This window comes from Desmodus rotundus, chromosome 5 (assembly GCF_022682495.2).
Source record: "Desmodus rotundus isolate HL8 chromosome 5, HLdesRot8A.1, whole genome shotgun sequence".
Classification (NCBI taxonomy): Eukaryota; Metazoa; Chordata; class Mammalia; order Chiroptera; family Phyllostomidae; genus Desmodus; species Desmodus rotundus.
In genome coordinates this window covers 84,452,066-84,460,795 of record NC_071391.1, presented here as the reverse complement: position 1 = coordinate 84,460,795, position 8,730 = coordinate 84,452,066, and the positions used below count along the sequence as shown (strand labels likewise).

The 8,730-nt window shown below is 37.3% G+C and overlaps 1 non-coding gene across 1 annotated transcript; it reads right to left on the bottom strand.

Annotated features, from left to right (window-relative positions):
• Positions 1-991: 991 nt before the first annotated feature.
• LOC112314438 (U1 spliceosomal RNA) lies at positions 992-1,155 on the bottom strand. The gene has a single exon (XR_002975799.1). It is a non-coding gene; the product is annotated as a U1 spliceosomal RNA (small nuclear RNA).
• Between the last annotated feature and the right edge of the window lie 7,575 nt (positions 1,156-8,730).

Genomic DNA, 8,730 nt, shown 5'->3' with positions numbered 1-8,730 from the left:
AAAAGAATTATAAAATATTGTAGATTAAAAATAACAGGTTTCCAGAAGGTCACATGAATTATTTTCCAAATGGAATCATTTTATTTCTACCTCTGGGAGACTGTCAATATATCAATTACCCATATTTTGCTGTATATAATGTGTATATATATTTTTAAATTTTTGATGTAAAAATAAGGTGTGCATTATACTTGGGTGATACCTGAAATATGTTGTATCTGTTCTTGTGTTTTGTAATTCTTTGTTACATACAATTTCTTGTACCATAATATGTTTAAAAATAAATGCTAAAATTCCATTATAATACAAAAAATATAATAATACAAAAAATAGTATCTAAATATAAGTAAATAAAAAATTGAATTTAAAAATTAAAATTAAAGATTTTTTTCCTGAAAGTTTGGGCCAGAAACATGGGTGCACATTATACATGGCAAAATATGGTAATTGGTATCCAATAAGGAAATATTCAATGAAGAAAACAGTTCTTTTCACTTTCATCTCCCTTCAACAAACTGAGTATAAATAGCAAGGCTTGGACATACACATGTTACCATGTATAATGTGCACTTTTTGCCTAAGTTTTTGGAGAAAAATAAAGATATGCATTATATTGGGCAGTACTAATTCCATATCTATATAAATGTTTTTAATTCTCTTTTTATGCTTATTATACATTAAAAGTATAACTCTAGAAAGCAATAATGATATCTGCATATAAAATAATACCCTGGAATACGATAACTGCTTTTGTTTCTAAATATAAATAAGTAAATAATTGAATTAAAAAATTAAAATAAAAAATTTTTTTCCTGAAAGTTTGGGCCAAAAATATGGGTGTGCATTTTACATGGCAAAATACAGTATTCTGATACAGGCACTGTGTGCTACAGCTCCTGAGTCCCTGCTACTAATCTGTATCATTCTTTGTCTACAAACAGACCTTCAATTCTGATTTATGAATTTTTCATTGTATTTTTCTTTCCTTTCTCAGGGGAGAGCATGAACGCAGTCCCCCACTACCACAAATTATGCAGTCGAGTTTCCCACATTTGGGGAAATCGCAGGGGTCAGCACATCCAGAGTGCAATGGATAAGCCTCCCCCTGGGAAAACCACCTTTGTGATCATGGTACCTCCCCTGCCAGGTAAGTATGATTTTTTATGAATTTTTCATCTCTGCTCTCTCCCTCGGGTCTTACCTAACTTAATGCCATCTGTATAGACTCTCTTCCATCAGAGCCTCTCTTTGGTTAGTCCATTTCACAGAGGGGCTGATAGGAAGACTTCATCTAATCTCTTGAGGTTCTCTGTCTGTCCTGTGGTGATAAGAGAAAGTTAAAGTAGTAAGACATTGAGTTAGATGGTATGTAGGTCCTTTGTTCTTGATTAATTCATAAAAGATGCTCAATACAGTGCTCATTGACTAAAAGTTTAAAAGCAGTTTTTTAAAAAACTTACGAAACTGATTTTCACTCTGATGATCTAGTCTTAATTTTTAGGTCAATAATGTAAAAAAATTTTTTTGAAAATTATCACATAAGTTTATATTTTAAGTATTTATAAATATAAAATGAATTCTACTAGTGCTTTATCAGTGATATTTTTATTCTAAAAAAAAGCCTCATTTAGTTTAAGATACTTACATATTGTTAAAACTATGTTTTGACAGTGTCCTAGCAGGAATAATGTCCAGAACAAATGGAAGTTGTGGGGAAACACTGTCATATACAAGTCTAAACTCTGGCTTTCAGGCCTGGGGACGGCAGAAGTGTGCGAGCTGCCAGAGCGGGGTGGGGGCAGGGATGGGGAAATGGGGAGGTGGGGGGCAGTTCAAGCGGCTAGGATGCCCTTTGGAGCTACAAGGCTGAGGTGACTGGTGAGCTGGGAGGCAGCCAGACCACCAGGTGTGGTCTCAGTCCCTGGGGGACTGGCAGCTCTAGCACTCCTGTTGAGGTGGTGTTGCTCCTGTTCCTGTACCTGTGGCCTTGATAAATTACCTGACACCTACATTGAGAAGCTGGCTCCTGGACTGTGTTCTGAAAATGACTACAACTTCTTGAACAAAGAACACAGACAGGTTGGTGTAACAGAAGGATTTCAAACTCTAAGGGACCTTCCTTTTGTCTTACACATTCGTTACTCATTTGGGGAGTATATTAAATGGTTAATGATCTCACCTATTCATAGCTAAGTTCTTAAAACTAGACTCTTTGATTCATGTTTAATAACTTTTTTCAAACATCTGATGGCTTTACGGGAGCTGAATTAAAGTATTTATACAGAAAGATTTAGTGTATTCATTAAGAACTACAGTAATGTCTTTCCTTTAACATGTTAAGGGTAGGCCAAGGTTTAGTATGATGCAAATAAAAATGTAACAGGATAGTAAGAAGCTAGGAAAATTCATGGGCAAGTGCAATGGGGAAACTGAGATAAGAAAATTAAACAAGGCCAAATGGTTTGAGTAACCTGTGGCCAGCTGGTGAATCTCAAGACCTTATCTCCCTTAACCTAGGACATTTGAAAGCAAATGGTTTACACTTCTCCTCCCTAACCAGAGATACATAGCTTAAACCACCCTGGTCTGGGAACTTCCTTTGACACTTCTTGCAGTTGCTGGCCGCTAACCACAAATGTGCAGGGAAGAGAGGAATGCTACTGCAAACAGAGAGATAACACTGGAACAGAGGGAATGAGTGGGAAGAAGCTGCAGGACTCCCCTTCTAGCTCCCCCTCCCCTTACTCCTAAGAGAAAGGACAAATCTGTGCTCCCCCTAGGAATTTTTTTCCCTCCCGAATTCCCATGTTTCCCCTATATAAACTTGCTTCTTAAAGCTCAAGAGGAAGGTGGATGTTAGGGTTTTTACCTACTACCTTCTCAGATTGCTGGCCTCTGGTATTAATAAAAGTGCAGTTATAATCCAATCTCTGTCTCTGCTTTTTGATTGAATAGTGACAGGCAGCATGAGCCCTAGACTCGGTTGCCTTCCAATTTCAATACGATGAATTAATAAGGTGAAGTATCTAAAAATAAATTACTCAAAAGCAAGGGAAGGAGTTTGAGAAAAGGAATTAAAAGGTACACAGAAAATACAGGTCTACAAAGTATTGGCTGTAAGTGGGTCTCTGTTGTGGCTGCCAGACTGATATGATCTTAGAGAGAGTGTATAATATCCAATGTTGGAGAGCTGGAGTGTAAGTCTTCCCACTCCAGCCTCTTCCTTTTAAGCTCTCGAACCCCCTAAAATAGGATGGCATATTTCAAACCTATTTTTTATTATTGGGGTTGCATTAAGAAGGCTGGTGGCCAAAAGATGTTTATTTTTATAATTTCTGTAACTCACTTAACTACTTTAGGAAAGTCAGCCTATTTACTCATTCAACAAATATTTGAGCTTTCAGTATGGGCTAGGGTAGGGCAGTGAACAAGACAAGCAAAAATCCTTGCCTTCATGGAGCTTACCACCTTGCTTTTTAAAAAAAATCTAAGTATGTTAACAAGAATTTACACTGGCATTTAATTAGAAAGGTCACACTCCCAGAGTAGTTACTATAAGCCCCCAGGACAGATGTTCCTTTGTATAACATATTAGAAACAGCCTCTTGTCAAAATGGGTGACATTTGATATTTGAGAATTGCCTTTGTATTTTGGGGATACTTCCCTCCCTTCAAAGCAGGGTGTAGAGCGGGTAAACTCCATGTCCTTTACCTTTTAGAATGACAGTTAGGGTTACAGTGACATCTGGGACCGATTTTGAAGGCTTTTATCTGTGGACTGTAAGGTTAACAGTACCTTCAGGGTACTGTTGCATCTTTCTGAAGAAAACCTTTTCAAAGTTTGGAGCATCTAGAAAAACACAGAACTGGGATTTCCTTGAGCCATACCAAACATTGTATGAACTGTTTTTGTGCTGCTTGTTAATAATTTTGTCTAATGAATGTTTATTTCATAGCTAAAAAATGTCTAAATTCTCATTTTTGTATGCTGACCTAACTATGCTGTTCTCATGTCTTTTCTCACTTCACATACTAAGTATATTGTAGCCCTGATTTTATCTTTTTAAATTTTTATTTACTGATTCTAGAGAGAGAGGAAGAGAGAAACACAGATTTGTTGTTTCACTTATTTACATATTCATTGGTTGATTCTCATATGTGACCTGACTAGGGCTCAAACCTACAATCTTGGTGTATCAGGATTGTAGTATACTATATACTATAGTATACTATAACCAATACTATAACCAATTGAGCTACCCAACCAGGACCACATCAATCTTATATTTATACCTTCTAATATATTCTCTATTAGTTCACACAGCTAATATGTTACCGGGCTTTGGATCAAGGACTGTTGGTTAAAAAATCAACTTTGTATATACCAACCAATTTTATTTTGTTACATATTACCTCTTCTGCTTACTGTCACATCTAAATTATTTCACATCTAAATGAAGCCAATAATTTTGACATTTTTCTACAAAATTTACGAATAGCTAAAAATGTGTAATTCAATCCACTGCATGTTACAAAAACCATTAAATTTTACCATATAAATTTTACCATAAAAATTTATATGGATAAAAACCATATAAATTTTATTGTAAAAATTATATAGTTTTTAAAAAATAAAATCATTATTAACAAGAGTATATAAAAAGGATATATAAACAACATAATCTGTTCTTGCTTTTGAATAAACATGGATTATTTGTGGTTAAGGAAGACTTTATCTGTCTTTGTATTCCTGATATTTAACATAATGCTCATATAAATATTCAGCAATATTTGCCTAATGAATAGATTATAAATGACCAAATCTGTATTCACAGTTTAAATAAAATAATACTTTAATTTTATTAAATTGTCCAGATTAAACAATATTTTGTTGGGATGATTTATTAGATTGATATATCTTTCCTGTATGACTTACAATTGAATGAAATTGTTAGGTAACTTTCTCACATTTCAGTTGACTTTGGTATGTTTTATGAACTATTTCTAACATGTGATTCCAGTGTATTAACATATAAATGTGTGTGATGAAAATAAGAACAATGTAGTAAATTATGGATTACTAATTTTAAAAATAAATTGTTGGGACAAACTATTACTGCAAAGCAGCTATATAATTGGTATTGGTAATAAATTGATCAGTAGGATCTTTTTATAGTCCATGACCAGCATATATCCTATACTGACAGGCATACAACCATAGGTCTTTGATATTCACATTTGTGTGTATGTTTCACATGTAATTCCTGATTTAGCTGAATACCTAAATACATTTCAAAGACTTCTGGCCAAGATGGAGGTGTAGATAGGCACATTTTGCCTCCTCACACAACCAAAGGAGGACAGCACAAATTTAAAAACAAAAAATAACCAGAACTGACAGAAAATTGAACTGTATGGAAGTCCAACAACAAAGGAGTTAAAGAAGAAACATTCCTCCAGACTAGTAGGAGGGGTGGAGACAGGCAGCTGGGGTGGAGGGGACTCAGCAAGGTGGCTGGTGGAGCTGGTGGTCCCACATTTGCATGTGGATAAACTGGAAGGGATGTAACAGGGTGCAGCCAAGGGGGGACCCCAACAGGGATTTGTAATGGGGTGCAGAACTTGGTGTCCAGGAAATATTAGAAAAAAAATATATAGGATGTCCTCACCCCCACAAGTCTGAGCTGGGTGATGGGACTCTTGGAGCAGGGCCATTAAGAGCTGTTTTGCATAGCAACAGTTTTGCAGATAACCTCTATGTTGTTTAACATCTATAACCTTTAACTGGTTTCATAGATATGTGAAACAGCTGTGGCCATGTTTTGAGCCAGGGGGATGAGAGTGACTTCAACCCATTATGTAACTGGGAGGAAACTCCCCTTGGTTACAGAGACTGCCTAAGAGCTTGGAGATGGTTTGCTCTGCACCACAGGGCCATGCCTACCCAGACTTACTATGGCAGCCCAGTAAATCTGGAAAATATATAGGAATGCTGGCAGCTGTAGCCAATTGTGGGAGGAGTCAGAAATGGTGAGGCAGAGGAAGATTGGAGCTGGGATTTTAAACCCAGGCACGGCAGCCATGCAGGGTCTTTTTGGGACTACGCAGCTTGGGCAGAGAACCATGTACTTCTGTTTCTTTTTCTGAGATACAGTACCCCGGACTGGGCAGAGGGGGGAAGAAAGGACTGTCCATTTGTGGGTATTCTAAAGCACTTTGGGATCTCAATGGAGACATTGAATCATTACTCTAAGTCTGTATAACTCTCTAAAGAAACAATCCCTTTCCTTTTCACCAATCTCTGGCATTGAGAGACGTCTTTCCCTGGCGGTGGGCAAGGTGAACTTGGTACGGGGTGGGGGACCTCCAGAGCACGAGGATGTGTCCATTCGGTAATAGTACATCATTCACCCGCCCTGGGTCTGTTCTGTAACAGGAACAACTGGGGAGCGAGACACACTGTGCAACCCAGGGTTCCAGCACGGAGAAAATAAAACCTCAAAACCTCTGACTGGAAAAATCCTGTGGGAGTTGAGGTGGCAGGAGAAACTCCCAGCCTCAAAGGAGAGTTTGTTGGAGAGACACACATGGCCCTAGAACACACACAAAACCACCCACCTGAGAATCAACACCAGAAGGGCCCAATTTGCTTGCGGGTAGCAGCAAAAGTGACTGAAAGCCAGCCAAGAGCCCAGGAAGCAGCATTATTCCCTCTCAGATCCCTCCCCCACACCCAGTGCCACAACACAGTGACAGTGGTTTGCCCAACCCTGGTGAACACTTAAGGCTCTGCCCCTTATTACATAATACGTGCGCTGAGACAAAAAAATATGGCCCCCCAAAAAGAACAGATCAAGCTCCAGAAAAAATACAAGTAAGCAATGAAGAGATAGCCAACCTATCAGATGCACAGTTCAAACCACTAGTAATCAGGATGCTTCCAGAAATGGTTGAGTATGGTCACAAAATAGAGGAAAAAGTGAAGGCTATGCAAAGTGAAATAAAGGAAAATATACAGGCAACCAATAGTGAAGGGAAGGAAACTGGGACTCAAATCAACAATTTGGAACAAAAGGAATAAATAAGCATCCAACTGGAACAGAATGAAGAAACAAGAAATCAAAAAAAGAAGGAGGGGCATAGGAACTTATGGGACAACTTTAAATGTTCCAACATCTCAATCTTAGTGGTGTCAGAAGAAGAGGAAGACCAAGAAATTGAAAAATTATTTGAACAAAAAATGAAGGAGAACTTCCCCAATCTGGCAAAGGAAATAGTCTTCCAGAAGTCCAGGAAGCTCAGAGAGTCCCAAAGAAGTTGGACTCAAGGAAGCATACACCAAGGCTTATGATAATTACATTAGTCAAGAGTAAAGATAAGGAGAAAATCTTAAAAGCAGCAAGAGAAAACGAGACAGATGCCTACAAGGGTGTTCTCATAAGACCATCAGCTGATTTCTCAAAAGAGACCTTACAGGCAAGAAAGGGCTGGCAAGAAGTATTCAAAGTCATGAAGGGCAAGGACCTACATCCAAGATTGCTCTATCCAGCCAAGCTATCATTTAGAATGGAAGGGAAGATAAAGTACTTCTCAGATAAGGTCAAGTTCAAGGAGTTCATCATCACCAAGCCCTTATTCTATGAAATGTTAAAGGGATTTATCTAAGAAAAAGAAGATCAAAAATAGGAACAGTAAAAATGACAGCAAACTCACAGTTATTAACAACCACACCTAAAATGAAAACCAAAGGAAATTAAGCAAACAAGTAGAACAGAAACAGAACCACAGAAATGGAGATCACATGGAAAGTTATCAACAGGGGAGGGGGAGGGGGAGAGAGGGGGAAAGGTACAGAGAATAAGTAGCATAAATGGTAGGTAGAAAATAGACAGGTGGAGGGTCAGAGTAGTATAAGAAATGTAGAAGCCAAAGAACTTATAAGTATGACCCATGGACATGAACTATAGGGGGGAATGTGGGAGGGAGGGGGTGTGCAGAATGGAGTGGAGTGAAGGGTGGGAATGGGACAACTGTAATAGCATAATCAATAAAATATATTTAAAAAAACTATGAACAGTAAAATGACAACAAACTCACAAGTATCAACAACAAACTTAAAACAACAAAACAAAAACAAACTAAGCAAACAACTAGAACAGGAACACATTCACAGAAATAGAGATCACATGGAGGGTTATCAGCAGGGAGGGGGAGGGGGGAATGGGAAAAAGGGTACAGGGAAGAAGCATAAATTGTAGGTACAAAATAGACAGGAGGAGGTTAAGAATAGTATAGGAAATGGAGAAGCCAAAGAACTTATATGTATGACCCATGGACATGAACTAAGGTGGGGGAATGATGGTGAGAGGCGGGGTACAGGGTAGAGGGGAATAAAGGGGAGAAAAAATGGGACAAGTGTAATAGCATATTCAATTAAATATATTTTTAAAAATTTTCAAAATTGCAGTGTTCTTGTCTCAATAAATACATTTTTATTTATATTAAAAATACATTTCATCTTTATTATTGAATTTTATTTTTTATGTAAGAACTTTAAAAAAAAAGCCAAGTATAATCAGATTCAGCCCAATAAAGCTGAGGCCTTTCTCATAAGAAAACTTTTTAATTGTTTGACATTTAAAATTTTTTCTCTATAAACCCTATTTTTTTGTAGTGGAATAATCAACATTAGCTAATATTTATTTAAGCGATGTTTTCTTCTCATATTGT